Raw genomic sequence first — 15,039 nt, forward strand, 5'->3', positions numbered from 1 at the left:
CCTGGTGGTTTGATTGCAGAGAGGGGCCAAGGTGATGTGAAAGGGCACGGAGGGAGGGAGCCAGGGCAAGGACAGGCTCTGAGACCCTGGTGAAAACCTGTCACCGCTGTGGCAAGCCATGCTGGAGGGTGAGGGCAGGGCAGGAGTGGTGAGAGAGCAGATGTGATCTGATGTTCCCATTGAGACGAGCCAGGCCCAGCCATCCATCCCAGAGCCAGTTGCCCGCTTCCCACTGTAATGTTGGCATGTGCTTTGATGTCTTCACAGTGTGGCATTGCGTGGCCTGCACGGCCATAGTGCGGAGAGAATGGCCCAGCATCCTTTGCCCAGGGCTGATGGCACCTGAGTGGGCCTCGAGGGAAGTTGCTTGGTGTTGGTGACCTGCAGGAGAAGGCCTGGGGCCCAAGGTAAGCCTCCCATGCATTGTCCCAGGTGCTCAGGATCCTGGGGTCTTGGTGGTGCTGCGAGGACTTACCATCCCTGCATCCCGGGCCTGTCAGCACCTGTAGCAGACTCAGGGCCTCAAGTTGCTTCCCATTTCCATGCAGGGACCCGTTGCAACCTGCCAAAGGACGGGGCATGTCTTGGTATTTCTCGCACTCCCCAACACCCACCCTGTCCTGAGTGCCCTGAAAATCCCTGTGCAAGGGCACTCCAGCGTGCTTGGATCGATGAAGATTTCCAGTCAAACATTCCTTGGAAAAGCTGAACAAAATGAGTGAAAACTCAGTACCGCCGCTCTCATCGAAACTGAGGTCCTGCACCTTGGCTCACCCAAGTCCTCTGGGAGTCAGACACAGGCCTGAGAACCGCTGCGCTGCTCCTGCCCCCCTCCAGCAGTAGCCAGACTCTCTTCCCATGGGCTTGATCTCTGCCCCACTCTGCTCGCCATCACGGGCATGGGGAAAAGAGAATACTTGGGGTTTGCTGGCAAGCAAGCAGCCATCCCCACTCTCCCAAGCCAGACTGACAGCTAGACATGGGACCTTGGACCTTGGGCTCTCTTGTAGGCACTCTAGAAATATGCTAGCTTCGGACACCCATAAGAAACAGGCATGCTTACCTGTGTAGAAATCTGCACACTGGAGGCCTGTGGTGGAGTAGGTTGACCAGGGGACACTAAGGTCAGACTGCTGGCCTCCTGGTGGAGGAGACAGGTGTGAGAGTGCTTTTCTCTCACCCATGGTAGTGGAGGGCCCGTCTTGGCTCAAGCCAATCTCAAAGGTAGGAAAGACACCTGTTTTGTTGAGTGGTCTTCACCAGGGTGTGATTCTTCCAGGAAGGCCTGTTTGGAGGCCGGCTAGGGATCCCATGTAGGAATTGTACCCTGGGCCCCAGGCTGTAGATCAAGACTGGCTTGAGAGCTCTGCTCATGGGCAGTGGAGGGTGCCAAAGCGACTTTGGCTTGCAAGGGTGCGTTTCTGGTCATTGGAAGAAATGTGTGTTGCAACTTGGCTTGGGACGTGCCAGGCTCTCTGGCTTGCCCTTGGCGTCCCACAGAAGTTAGCTTGTGTTGATGCAGTGTTCAACTTGGCTTGCAGTCAAAATTTCCAGTACCCTTGAACATGGGCTTTCCCATGAAGACAGACTGAGAGAGAGTGGCATAAATCCAGAGACAGAAGCAGAGACAGAGACAGAGACAGAGAGAGAAACCAGGAGTAAGAGAAAGAGACATGGGCAAAGAAAGAGAGTGAGAGAGGAGGTCTGGTGGACCCAGAAGGCCTGCCATGTCCTGTGGTGAAGGCCTCAGAGCAGACTTTAAGCAGTTTGAGCTCGGTCCCTCAGCATTCCTAGCGGGAGAAGGATGCAGATTTCGGGTACCTTTGCCCACCTGGTTGTCAGAGATGTTGAGATGGGAGAAGGGAGGCTTGGTTTGGCTAGTGAGCACGGCCAGAGCTGCGTCCTAAGACTTGAGCTTGAGCCAGCAAGGTGAGCTTGCCCTGGTTTGTGAACCCCGTGCACAGTGTTAGAGGGTTGAGGTCCTCAGAGCTGGCCATGGTTTTTGTTTTGGTTTTTTTTTTTTTTTTTTTTCGGGAGGAGTCTGCTTGCTTGCCTGCAGTGCAGTTCCTTGATGTGTTGGCCGGGCCGAACCTGGTGGTTTGATTGCAGAGAGGGGCCAAATTGATGTGAAAGGGCACAGAAGAAGGGAGCCAGGGCAAGGACAGGCTCTGAGACCCTGGTGAAAACCTGTCACTGCTGTGGCAAGCCATGCTGGAGGGTGAGGGCAGGGCAGGAGTGGTGAGAGAGCAGATGTGATCTGATGTTCCCGTTGAGACGAGCCAGGCCCAGCCATCCATCCCAGAGCCAGTTGCCCGCTTCCCACTGTAATGTTGGCATGTGCTTTGATGTCTTCACAGTGTGGCATTGCGTGGCCTGCACGGCCATAGTGCGGAGAGAATGGCCCAGCATCCTTTGCCCAGGGCTGATGGCACCTGAGTGGGCCTCAAGGGAAGTTGCTTGGTGTTGGTGACCTGCAGGAGATTGCCTGGGGCCCAAGGTAAGCCTCCCATGCATTGTCCCAGGTGCTGAGGATCCTGGGGTCTTGGTGGTGCTGCGAGGACTTACCATCCCTGCCTCCCGGGCCTGTCAGCACCTGTAGCAGACTCAGGGCCTCAAGTTGCTTCCCATTTCCATGCAGGGACCCGTTGCAACCTGCCAAAGGACGGGGCATGTCTTGGTATTTCTCGCACTCCCCAACACCCACCCTGTCCTGAGTGCCCTGAAAATCCCTGTGCAAGGGCACTCCAGCGTGCTTGGATCGATGATGATTTCCAGTCAAACATTCCTTGGAAAAGCTGAACAAAATGAGTGAAAACTCAGTACCGCCGCTCTCATCGAAACTGAGGTCCTGCACCTTGGCTCACCCAAGTCCTCTGGGAGTCAGACACAGGCCTGAGAACCGCTGCGCTGCTCCTGCCCCCCTCCAGCAGTAGCCAGACTCTCTTCCCATGGGCTTGATCTCTGCCCCACTCTGCTCGCCATCACGGGCATGGGGAAAAGAGAATACTTGGGGTTTGCTGGCAAGCAAGCGCCATCCCCACTCTCCCAAGCCAGACTGACAGCTAGACATGGGACCTTGGACCTTGGGCTCTCTTGTAGGCACTCTAGAAATATGCTAGCTTCGGACACCCATAAGAAACAGGCATGCTTACCTGTGTAGAAATCTGCACACTGGAGGCCTGTGGTGGAGTAGGTTGACCAGGGGACACTAAGGTCAGACTGCTGGCCTCCTGGTGGAGGAGACAGGTGTGAGAGTGCTTTTCTCTCACCCATGGTTGTGGAGGGCCCGTCTTGGCTCAAGCCAATCTCAAAGGTAGGAAAGACACCTGTTTTGTTGTGTGGTCTTCACCAGGGTGTGATTCTTCCAGGAAGGCCTGTTTGGAGGCCGGCTAGGGATCCCATGTAGGAATTGTACCCTGGGCCCCAGGCTGTAGATCAAGACTGACTTGAGAGCTCTGCTCATGGGCAGTGGAGGGTGCCAAAGCGACTTTGGCTTGCAAGGGTGCGTTTCTGGTCATTGGAAGCCATTTGTGTTGCAACTTTTCTTGGGACATGCCAGGCTCTCTGGCTTGCCCTTGGCGTCCCACAGAAGTTAGCTTGTGTTGATGCAGTGTTCAACTTGGCTTGCAGTCAAAATTTCCAGTACCCTTGACCATGGGCTTTCCCATGAAGACAGACTGACAGAGAGTGGCATCAATCCAGAGACAGAAGCAGAGACAGAGACAGAGACAGAGAGAGAAACCAGGAGTAAGAGAAAGAGACATGGGCAAAGAAAGAGAGTGAGAGAGGAGGTCTGGTGGACCCAGAAGGCCTGCCATGTCCTGTGGTAAAGGCCTCAGAGTAGACTTTAAGCAGTTTGAGCTCGGTCCCTCAGCATTCCTAGCAGGAGAAGGATGCAGATTTCGGGTAGCTTTGCCCACCTGGTTGTCAGAGATGTTGAGATGGGAGGAGGGAGGCTTGGTTTGGCTAGTGAGCATGGCCAGAGCTGCATCCTAAGACTTGAGCTTGAGCCAGCAAGGTGAGCTTGCCCTGGTTTGTGAACCCCGTACACAGCGATAGAGGGTTGAGGTCCTCAGAGGTGGCCATGGTATTTGTTTTGGTTTTTGTTTTTTTGTTTTTTTTTTTTTTTTTTTTTCGGGAGGAGTCTGCTTGCTTGTCTGCAGTGCAGTTCCTTGATGTGTTGGCCGGGCCGAACCTGGTGGTTTGATTGCAAAGAGGGGCCAAGGTGATGTGAAAGGGCACAGAGGGAGGGAGCCAGGGCAAGGACAGGCTCTGAGACCCTGGTGAAAAATCTGTCACCGCTGTGGCAATCCATGCTTTAGGGTGAGGGCAGGGCAAGAGTGGTGAGAGAGCAGATGTGATCTGATGTTCCCATTGAGACGAGCCAGGCCCAGCCATCCATCCCAGAGCCAGTTGCCCGCTTCCCACTGTAATGTTGGCATGTGCTTTGATGTCTTCACAGTGTGGCATTGCGAGGCCTGCACAGCCATAGTGCGGAGAGAATGGCCCAGCATCCTTTGCCCAGGGCTGATGGCACCTGAGTGGGCCTCGAGGGAAGTTGCTTGGTGTTGGTGACCTGCAGGAGAAGGCCTGGGGCCCAAGGTAAGCCTCCCATGCATTGTCCCAGGTGCTCAGGATCCTGGGGTCTTGGTGGTGCTGCGAGGACTTACCATCCCTGCCTCCCGGGCCTGTCAGCACCTGTAGCAGACTTAGGGCCTCAAGTTGCTTCCCATTTCCATGCAGGGACCCGTTGCAACCTGCCAAAGGACGGGGCATGTCTTGGTATTTCTCGCACTCCCCAACACCCACCCTGTCCTGAGTGCCCTGAAAATCCCTGTGCAAGGGCACTCCAGCGTGCTTGGATCGATGATGATTTCCAGTCAAACATTCCTTATAAAAGCTGAACAAAATGAGTGAAAACTCAGTACCGCCGCTCTCATCGAAACTGAGGTCCTGCACCTTGGCTCACCCAAGTCCTCTGGGAGTCAGACACAGGCCTGAGAACCGCTGCGCTGCTCCTGCCCCCCTCCAGCAGTAGCCAGACTCTCTTCCCATGGGCTTGATCTCTGCCCCACTCTGCTCGCCATCACGGGCATGGGGAAAAGAGAATACTTGGGGTTTGCTGGCAAGCAAGCGGCCATCCCCACTCTCCCAAGCCAGACTGACAGCTAGACATGGGACCTTGGACCTTGGGCTCTCTTGTAGGCACTCTAGAAATATGCTAGCTTCGGACACCCATAAGAAACAGGCGTGCTGACCTGTGTAGAAATCTGCACACTGGAGGCCTGTGGTGGAGTAGGTTGACCAGGGGACACTAAGGTCAGACTGCTGGCCTCCTGGTGGAGGAGACAGGTGTGAGAGTGCTTTTCTCTCACCCATGGTAGTGGAGGGCCCGTCTTGGCTCAAGCCAATCTCAAAGCTAGGAAAGACACCTGTTTTGTTGAGTGGTCTTCACCAGGGTGTGATTCTTCCAGGAAGGCCTGTTTGGAGGCCGGCTAGGGATCCCATGTAGGAATTGTACCCTGGGCCCCAGGCTGTAGATCAAGACTGGCTTGAGAGCTCTGCTCATGGGCAGTGGAGGGTGCCAAAGCGACTTTGGCTTGCAAGGGTGCGTTTCTGGTCATTGGAAGCCATGTGTGTTGCAACTTGTCTTGGGACGTGCCAGGCTCTCTGGCTTGCCCTTGGCGTCCCACAGAAGTTAGCTTGTGTTGATGCAGTGTTCAACTTGGCTTGCAGTCAAAATTTCCAGTACCCTTGAACATGGGCTTTCCCATGAAGACAGACTGACAGAGAGTGGCATCAATCCAGAGACAGAAGCAGAGACAGAGACAGAGACAGAGAGAGAAACCAGGAGTAAGAGAAAGAGACATGGGCAAAGAAAGAGAGTGAGAGAGGAGGTCTGGTGGACCCAGAAGGCCTGCCATGTCCTGTGGTGAAGGCCTCAGAGGAGACTTTAAGCAGTTTGAGCTCGGTCCCTCAGCATTCCTAGCAGGAGAAGGATGCAGATTTCGGGTAGCTTTGCCCACCTGGTTGTCAGAGATGTTGAGATGGGAGGAGGGAGGCTTGGTTTGGCTAGTGAGCATGGCCAGAGCTGCGTCCTAAGACTTGAGCTTGAGCCAGCAAGGTGAGCTTGCCCTGGTTTGTGAACCCCGTACACAGCGTTAGAGGGTTGAGGTCCTCAGAGCTGGCCATGGTTTTTGTTTTGTTTTTTTTTGTTTGTTTGTTTGTTTTTTCTCGGGAGGAGTCTGCTTGCTTGCCTGCAGTGCAGTTCCTTGATGTGTTGGCCGGGCCGAACCTGGTGGTTTGATTGCAGAGAGGGGCCAAGGTGATGTGAAAGGGCACGGAGGGAGGGAGCCAGGGCAAGGACAGGCTCTGAGACCCTGGTGAAAACCTGTCACTGCTGTGGCAAGCCATGCTGGAGGGTGAGGGCAGGGCAGGAGAGGTGAGAGAGCAGATGTGATCTGATGTTCCCATTGAGACGAGCCAGGCCCAGCCATCCATCCCAGAGCCAGTTGCCCGCTTCCCACTGTAATGTTGGCATGTGCTTTGAATTCTTCACAGTGTGGCATTGCGTGGCCTGCACGGCCATAGTGCGGAGAGAATGGCCCAGCATCCTTTGCCCAGGGCTGATGGCACCTGAGTGGGCCTCAAGGGAAGTTGCTTGGTGTTGGTGACCTGCAGGAGAAGGCCTGGGGCACAAGGTAATCCTCCCATGCATTGTCCCAGGTGCTCAGGATCCTGGGGTCTTGGTGGTGCTGCGAGGACTTACCATCCCTGCCTCCCGGGCCTGTCAGCACCTGTAGCAGACTTAGGGCCTCAAGTTGCTTCCCATTTCCATGCAGGGACCCGTTGCAACCTGCCAAAGGACGGGGCATGTCTTGGTATTTCTTGCACTCCCCAACACCCACCCTGTCCTGAGTGCCCTGAAAATCCCTGTGCAAGGGCACTCCAGCGTGCTTGGATCGATGATGATTTCCAGTCAAACATTCCTTGGAAAAGCTGAACAAAATGAGTGAAAACTCAGTACCGCCGCTCTCATCGAAACTGAGGTCCTGCACCTTGGCTCACCCAAGTCCTCTGGGAGTCAGACACAGGCCTGAGAACCGCTGCGCTGCTCCTGCCCCCCTCCAGCAGTAGCCAGACTCTCTTCCCATGGGCTTGATCTCTGCCCCACTCTGCTCGCCATCACGGGCATGGGGAAAAGAGAATACTTGGGGTTTGCTGGCAAGCAAGCGGCCATCCCCACTCTCCCAAGCCAGACTGACAGCTAGACATGGGACCTTGGACCTTGGGCTCTCTTGTAGGCACTCTAGAAATATGCTAGCTTCGGACACCCATAAGAAACAGGCGTGCTGACCTGTGTAGAAATCTGCACACTGGAGGCCTGTGGTGGAGTAGGTTGACCAGGGGACACTAAGGTCAGACTGCTGGCCTCCTGGTGGAGGAGACAGGTGTGAGAGTGCTTTTCTCTCACCCATGGTAGTGGAGGGCCCGTCTTGGCTCAAGCCAATCTCAAAGCTAGGAAAGACACCTGTTTTGTTGAGTGGTCTTCACCAGGGTGTGATTCTTCCAGGAAGGCCTGTTTGGAGGCCGGCTAGGGATCCCATGTAGGAATTGTACCCTGGGCCCCAGGCTGTAGATCAAGACTGGCTTGAGAGCTCTGCTCATGGGCAGTGGAGGGTGCCAAAGCGACTTTGGCTTGCAAGGGTGCGTTTCTGGTCATTGGAAGCCATGTGTGTTGCAACTTGTCTTGGGACGTGCCAGGCTCTCTGGCTTGCCCTTGGCGTCCCACAGAAGTTAGCTTGTGTTGATGCAGTGTTCAACTTGGCTTGCAGTCAAAATTTCCAGTACCCTTGAACATGGGCTTTCCCATGAAGACAGACTGACAGAGAGTGGCATCAATCCAGAGACAGAAGCAGAGACAGAGACAGAGAGAGAAACCAGGAGAAAGAGAAAGAGACATGGGCAAAGAAAAAGAGTGAGAGAGGAGGTCTGGTGGACCCAGAAGGCCTGCCATGTCCTGTGGTGAAGGCCTCAGAGGAGACTTTAAGCAGTTTGAGCTCAGTCCCTCAGCATTCCTAGCAGGAGAAGGATGCAGATTTCGGGTAGCTTTGCCCACCTGGTTGTCAGAGATGTTGAGATGGGAGGAGGGAGGCTTGGTTTGGCTAGTGAGCATGGCCAGAGCTGCGTCCTAAGACTTGAGCTTGAGCCAGCAAGGTGAGCTTGCCCTGGTTTGTGAACCCCGTACACAGTGTTAGCGGGTTGAGGTCCTCAGAGCTGGCCATGGTTTTTGTTTTGGTTTTTTTGTTTGTTTGTTTGTTTTTTCTCGGGAGGAGTCTGCTTGCTTGCCTGCAGTGCAGTTCCTTGATGTGTTGGCCGGGCCGAACCTGGTGGTTTGATTGCAGAGAGGGGCCAAGGTGATGTGAAAGGGCACGGAGGGAGGGAGCCAGAGCAAGGACAGGCTCTGAGACCCTGGTGAAAACCTGTCACTGCTGTGGCAAGCCATGCTGGAGGGTGAGGGCAGGGCAGGAGTGGTGAGAGAGCAGATGTGATCTGATGTTCCCATTGAGACGAGCCAGGCCCAGCCATCCATCTCAGAGCCAGTTGCCCGCTTCCCACTGTAATGTTGGCATGTGCTTTGATGTCTTCACAGTGTGGCATTGCGTGGCCTGCACGGCCATAGTGCGGAGAGAATGGCCCAGCATCCTTTGCCCAGGGCTGATGGCACCTGAGTGGGCCTCGAGGGAAGTTGCTTGGTGTTGGTGACCTGCAGGAGAAGGCCTGGGGCCCAAGGTAAGCCTCCCATGCATTGTCCCAGGTGCTCAGGATCCTGGGGTCTTGGTGGTGCTGCGAGGACTTACCATCCCTGCCTCCCGGGCCTGTCAGCACCTGTAGCAGACTTAGGGCCTCAAGTTGCTTCCCATTTCCATGCAGGGACCCGTTGCAACCTGCCAAAGGACGGGGCATGTCTTGGTATTTCTCGCACTCCCCAACACCCACCCTGTCCTGAGTGCCCTGAAAATCCCTGTGCAAGGGCACTCCAGCGTGCTTGGATCGATGATGATTTCCAGTCAAACATTCCTTGGAAAAGCTGAACAAAATGAGTGAAAACTCAGTACCGCCGCTCTCATCGAAACTGAGGTCCTGCACCTTGGCTCACCCAAGTCCTCTGGGAGTCAGACACAGGCCTGAGAACCGCTGCGCTGCTCCTGCCCCCCTCCAGCAGTAGCCAGACTCTCTTCCCATGGGCTTGATCTCTGCCCCACTCTGCTCGCCATCACGGGCATGGGGAAAAGAGAATACTTGGGGTTTGCTGGCAAGCAAGCGGCCATCCCCACTCTCCCAAGCCAGACTGACAGCTAGACATGGGACCTTGGACCTTGGGCTCTCTTGTAGGCACTCTAGAAATATGCTAGCTTCGGACACCCATAAGAAACAGGCGTGCTGACCTGTGTAGAAATCTGCACACTGGAGGCCTGTGGTGGAGTAGGTTGACCAGGGGACACTAAGGTCAGACTGCTGGCCTCCTGGTGGAGGAGACAGGTGTGAGAGTGCTTTTCTCTCACCCATGGTAGTGGAGGGCCCGTCTTGGCTCAAGCCAATCTCAAAGCTAGGAAAGACACCTGTTTTGTTGAGTGGTCTTCACCAGGGTGTGATTCTTCCAGGAAGGCCTGTTTGGAGGCCGGCTAGGGATCCCATGTAGGAATTGTACCCTGGGCCCCAGGCTGTACATCAAGACTGGCTTGAGAGCTCTGCTCATGGGCAGTGGAGGGTGCCAAAGCGACTTTGGCTTGCAAGGGTGCGTTTCTGGTCATTGGAAGCCATGTGTGTTGCAACTTGTCTTGGGACGTGCCAGGCTCTCTGGCTTGCCCTTGGCGTCCCACAGAAGTTAGCTTGTGTTGATGCAGTGTTCAACTTGGCTTGCAGTCAAAATTTCCAGTACCCTTGAACATGGGCTTTCCCATGAAGACAGACTGACAGAGAGTGGCATCAATCCAGAGACAGAAGCAGAGACAGAGACAGAGACAGAGACAGAGAGAGAAACCAGGAGTAAGAGAAAGAGACATGGGCAAAGAAAGAGAGTGAGAGAGGAGGTCTGGTGGACCCAGAAGGCCTGCCATGTCCTGTGGTGAAGGTCTCAGAGGAGACTTTAAGCAGTTGAGCTCAGTCCCTCAGCATTCCTAGCGGGAGAAGGATGCAGATTTCGGGTAGCTTTGCCCACCTGGTTGTCAGAGATGTTGAGATGGGAGGAGGGAGGCTTGGTTTGGCTAGTGAGCATGGCCAGAGCTGCGTCCTAAGACTTGAGCTTGAGCCAGCAAGGTGAGCTTGCCCTGGTTTGTGAACCCCGTGCACAGTGTTAGAGGGTTGAGGTCCTCAGAGCTGGCCATGGTTTTTGTTTTGGTTTTTTTTTTTTTTTTTTTTTCCCTCGGGAGGAGTCTGCTTGCTTGCCTGCAGTGCAGTTCCTTGATGTGTTGGCCGGGCCGAACCTGGTGGTTTGATTGCAGAGAGGGGCCAAGGTGATGTGAAAGGGCACGGAGGGAGGGAGCCAGAGCAAGGACAGGCTCTGAGACCCTGGTGAAAACCTGTCACCGCTGTGGCAAGCCATGCTGGAGGGTGAGGGCAGGGCAGGAGTGGTGAGAGAGCAGATGTGATCTGATGTTCCCATTGAGACGAGCCAGACCCAGCCATCCATCTCAGAGCCAGTTGCCCGCTTCCCACTGTAATGTTGGCATGTGCTTTGATGTCTTCACAGTGTGGCATTGCGTGGCCTGCACGGCCATAGTGCGGAGAGAATGGCCCAGCATCCTTTGCCCAGGGCTGATGGCACCTGAGTGGGCCTCGAGGGAAGTTGCTTGGTGTTGGTGACCTGCAGGAGAAGGCCTGGGGCCCAAGGTAAGCCTCCCATGCATTGTCCCAGGTGCTCAGGATCCTGGGGTCTTGGTGGTGCTGCGAGGACTTACCATCCCTGCATCCCGGGCCTGTCAGCACCTGTAGCAGACTCAGGGCCTCAAGTTGCTTCCCATTTCCATGCAGGGACCCGTTGTAACCTGCCAAAGGACGGGGCATGTCTTGGTATTTCTTGCACTCCCCAACACCCACCCTGTCCTGAGTGCCCTGAAAATCCCTGTGCAAGGGCACTCCAGCGTGCTTGGATCGATGATGATTTCCAGTCAAACATTCCTTGGAAAAGCTGAACAAAATGAGTGAAAACTCAGTACCGCCGCTCTCATCGAAACTGAGGTCCTGCACCTTGGCTCACCCAAGTCCTCTGGGAGTCAGACACAGGCCTGAGAACCGCTGCGCTGCTCCTGCCCCCCTCCAGCAGTAGCCAGACTCTCTTCCCATGGGCTTGATCTCTGCCCCACTCTGCTCGCCATCACGGGCATGGGGAAAAGAGAATACTTGGGGTTTGCTGGCAAGCAAGCGGCCATCCCCACTCTCCCAAGCCAGACTGACAGCTAGACATGGGACCTTGGACCTTGGGCTCTCTTGTAGGCACTCTAGAAATATGCTAGCTTCGGACACCCATAAGAAACAGGCGTGCTGACCTGTGTAGAAATCTGCACACTGGAGGCCTGTGGTGGAGTAGGTTGACCAGGGGACACTAAGGTCAGACTGCTGGCCTCCTGGTGGAGGAGACAGGTGTGAGAGTGCTTTTCTCTCACCCATGGTAGTGGAGGGCCCGTCTTGGCTCAAGCCAATCTCAAAGCTAGGAAAGACACCTGTTTTGTTGAGTGGTCTTCACCAGGGTGTGATTCTTCCAGGAAGGCCTGTTTGGAGGCCGGCTAGGGATCCCATGTAGGAATTGTACCCTGGGCCCCAGGCTGTACATCAAGACTGGCTTGAGAGCTCTGCTCATGGGCAGTGGAGGGTGCCAAAGCGACTTTGGCTTGCAAGGGTGCGTTTCTGGTCATTGGAAGCCATGTGTGTTGCAACTTGTCTTGGGACGTGCCAGGCTCTCTGGCTTGCCCTTGGCGTCCCACAGAAGTTAGCTTGTGTTGATGCAGTGTTCAACTTGGCTTGCAGTCAAAATTTCCAGTACCCTTGACCATGGGCTTTCCCATGAAGACAGACTGACAGAGAGTGGCATCAATCCAGAGACAGAAGCAGAGACAGAGACAGAGACAGAGAGAGAAACCAGGAGTAAGAGAAAGAGACATGGGCAAAGAAAGAGAGTGAGAGAGGAGGTCTGGTGGACCCAGAAGGCCTGCCATGTCCTGTGGTGAAGGTCTCAGAGGAGACTTTAAGCAGTTGAGCTCAGTCCCTCAGCATTCCTAGCGGGAGAAGGATGCAGATTTCGGGTAGCTTTGCCCACCTGGTTGTCAGAGATGTTGAGATGGGAGGAGGGAGGCTTGGTTTGGCTAGTGAGCATGGCCAGAGCTGCGTCCTAAGACTTGAGCTTGAGCCAGCAAGGTGAGCTTGCCCTGGTTTGTGAACCCCGTGCACAGTGTTAGAGGGTTGAGGTCCTCAGAGCTGGCCATGGTTTTTGTTTTGGTTTTTTTTTTTTTTTTTTTTTCCCTCGGGAGGAGTCTGCTTGCTTGCCTGCAGTGCAGTTCCTTGATGTGTTGGCCGGGCCGAACCTGGTGGTTTGATTGCAGAGAGGGGCCAAGGTGATGTGAAAGGGCACGGAGGGAGGGAGCCAGAGCAAGGACAGGCTCTGAGACCCTGGTGAAAACCTGTCACCGCTGTGGCAAGCCATGCTGGAGGGTGAGGGCAGGGCAGGAGTGGTGAGAGAGCAGATGTGATCTGATGTTCCCATTGAGACGAGCCAGGCCCAGCCATCCATCTCAGAGCCAGTTGCCCGCTTCCCACTGTAATGTTGGCATGTGCTTTGATGTCTTCACAGTGTGGCATTGCGTGGCCTGCACGGCCATAGTGCGGAGAGAATGGCCCAGCATCCTTTGCCCAGGGCTGATGGCACCTGAGTGGGCCTCGAGGGAAGTTGCTTGGTGTTGGTGACCTGCAGGAGAAGGCCTGGGGCCCAAGGTAAGCCTCCCATGCATTGTCCCAGGTGCTCAGGATCCTGGAGTCTTGGTGGTGCTGCGAGGACTTACCATCCCTGCATCCCGGGCCTGTCAGCACCTGTAGCAGACTCAGGGCCTCAAGTTGCTTCCCATTTCCATGCAGGGACCCGTTGCAACCTGCCAAAGGACGGGGCATGTCTTGGTATTTCTTGCACTCCCCAACACCCACCCTGTCCTGAGTGCCCTGAAAATCCCTGTGCAAGGGCACTCCAGCGTGCTTGGATCGATGATGATTTCCAGTCAAACATTCCTTGGAAAAGCTGAACAAAATGAGTGAAAACTCAGTACCGCCGCTCTCATCGAAACTGAGGTCCTGCACCTTGGCTCACCCAAGTCCTCTGGGAGTCAGACACAGGCCTGAGAACCGCTGCGCTGCTCCTGCCCCCCTCCAGCAGTAGCCAGACTCTCTTCCCATGGGCTTGATCTCTGCCCCACTCTGCTCGCCATCACGGGCATGGGGAAAAGAGAATACTTGGGGTTTGCTGGCAAGCAAGCGGCCATCCCCACTCTCCCAAGCCAGACTGACAGCTAGACATGGGACCTTGGACCTTGGGCTCTCTTGTAGGCACTCTAGAAATATGCTAGCTTCGGACACCCATAAGAAACAGGCGTGCTGACCTGTGTAGAAATCTGCACACTGGAGGCCTGTGGTGGAGTAGGTTGACCAGGGGACACTAAGGTCAGACTGCTGGCCTCCTGGTGGAGGAGACAGGTGTGAGAGTGCTTTTCTCTCACCCATGGTAGTGGAGGGCCCGTCTTGGCTCAAGCCAATCTCAAAGCTAGGAAAGACACCTGTTTTGTTGTGTGGTCTTCACCAGGGTGTGATTCTTCCAGGAAGGCCTGTTTGGAGGCCGGCTAGGGATCCCATGTAGGAATTGTACCCTGGGCCCCAGGCTGTAGATCAAGACTGGCTTGAGAGCTCTGCTCATGGGCAGTGGAGGGTGCCAAAGCGACCCTGGCTTGCAAGCGTGCATTTCTGGTCATAGGAAGCCATGTGTGTTGCAACTTGTCTTGGGACGTGCCAGGCTCTCTGGCTTGCCCTTGGCGTCCCACAGAAGTTAGCTTGTGTTGATGCAGTGTTCAACTTGGCTTGCAGTCAAAATTTCCAGTACCCTTGAACATGGGCTTTCCCATGAAGACAGACTGACAGAGAGTGGCATCAATCCAGAGACAGAAGCAGAGACAGAGACAGAGACAGAGAGAGAAACCAGGAGAAAGAGAAAGAGACATGGGCAAAGAAAGAGAGTGAGAGAGGAGGTCTGGTGGACCCAGAAGGCCTGCCATGTCCTGTGGTGAAGGCCTCAGAGGTGACTTTAAGCAGTTTGAGCTCGGTCCCGCAGCATTCCTAGCAGGAGAAGGATGCAGATTTCGGGTAGCTTTGCCCACCTGGTTTTCAGAGATGTTGAGATGGGAGGAGGGAGGCTTGGTTTGGCTAGTGAGCATGGCCAGAGCTGCGTCCTAAGACTTGAGCTTGAGCCAGCAAGGTGAGCTTGCCCTGGTTTGTGAACCCCGTACACAGTGTTAGAGGGTTGAGGTCCTCAGAGCTGGCCATGGTTTTTGTTTTTGTTTTTTTTTGTTTTGTTTTTTTTTTCTCGGGAGGAGTCTGCTTGCTTGCCTGCAGTGCAGTTCCTTGATGTGTTGGCCGGGCCGAACCTGCTGGTTTGATTGCAGAGAGGGGCCAAGGTGATGTGAAAGGGCACGGAGGGAGGGAGCCAGAGCAAGGACAGGCTCTGAGACCCTGGTGAAAACCTGTCACCGCTGTGGCAAGCCATGCTGGAGGGTGAGGGCAGGGCAGGAGTGGTGAGAGAGCAGATGTGATCTGATGTTCCCATTGAGACGAGCCAGACCCAGCCATCCATCTCAGAGCCAGTTGCCCGCTTCCCACTGTAATGTTGGCATGTGCTTTGATGTCTTCACAGTGTGGCATTGCGTGGCCTGCACGGCCATAGTGCGGAGAGAATGGCCCAGCATCCTTTGCCCAGGGCTGATGGCACCTGAGTGGGCCTCGAGGGAA

General features: G+C 55.1%; 7 non-coding genes across 7 annotated transcripts; all 7 read left to right on the forward strand.

Moving 5' to 3' along the window:
* Nucleotides 1-665: 665 nt before the first annotated feature.
* Nucleotides 666-759, forward strand: LOC131903170 (small nucleolar RNA SNORD116). Its single transcript, XR_009377422.1, has one exon. It is a non-coding gene; the product is annotated as a small nucleolar RNA SNORD116 (small nucleolar RNA).
* A 1,996-nt stretch (nt 760-2,755) lies between these two features.
* LOC131903074 (small nucleolar RNA SNORD116) lies at nt 2,756-2,849 on the forward strand. The gene has a single exon (XR_009377333.1). It is a non-coding gene; the product is annotated as a small nucleolar RNA SNORD116 (small nucleolar RNA).
* Nucleotides 2,850-4,860: 2,011 nt separating this feature from the next.
* LOC131903185 (small nucleolar RNA SNORD116) lies at nt 4,861-4,954 on the forward strand. The gene has a single exon (XR_009377435.1). It is a non-coding gene; the product is annotated as a small nucleolar RNA SNORD116 (small nucleolar RNA).
* A 2,005-nt stretch (nt 4,955-6,959) lies between these two features.
* On the forward strand, nt 6,960-7,053 carry LOC131903075 (small nucleolar RNA SNORD116). The gene has a single exon (XR_009377334.1). It is a non-coding gene; the product is annotated as a small nucleolar RNA SNORD116 (small nucleolar RNA).
* Nucleotides 7,054-9,051: 1,998 nt separating this feature from the next.
* LOC131903077 (small nucleolar RNA SNORD116) lies at nt 9,052-9,145 on the forward strand. The gene has a single exon (XR_009377335.1). It is a non-coding gene; the product is annotated as a small nucleolar RNA SNORD116 (small nucleolar RNA).
* A 2,006-nt stretch (nt 9,146-11,151) lies between these two features.
* Nucleotides 11,152-11,245, forward strand: LOC131903078 (small nucleolar RNA SNORD116). Its single transcript, XR_009377336.1, has one exon. It is a non-coding gene; the product is annotated as a small nucleolar RNA SNORD116 (small nucleolar RNA).
* A 2,000-nt stretch (nt 11,246-13,245) lies between these two features.
* Nucleotides 13,246-13,339, forward strand: LOC131903079 (small nucleolar RNA SNORD116). Its single transcript, XR_009377337.1, has one exon. It is a non-coding gene; the product is annotated as a small nucleolar RNA SNORD116 (small nucleolar RNA).
* Nucleotides 13,340-15,039: the final 1,700 nt, after the last annotated feature.

The sequence above is a fragment of the Peromyscus eremicus genome, chromosome 1 (genome assembly GCF_949786415.1).
Source record: "Peromyscus eremicus chromosome 1, PerEre_H2_v1, whole genome shotgun sequence".
NCBI classification, from domain to species: domain Eukaryota; kingdom Metazoa; phylum Chordata; class Mammalia; order Rodentia; family Cricetidae; genus Peromyscus; species Peromyscus eremicus.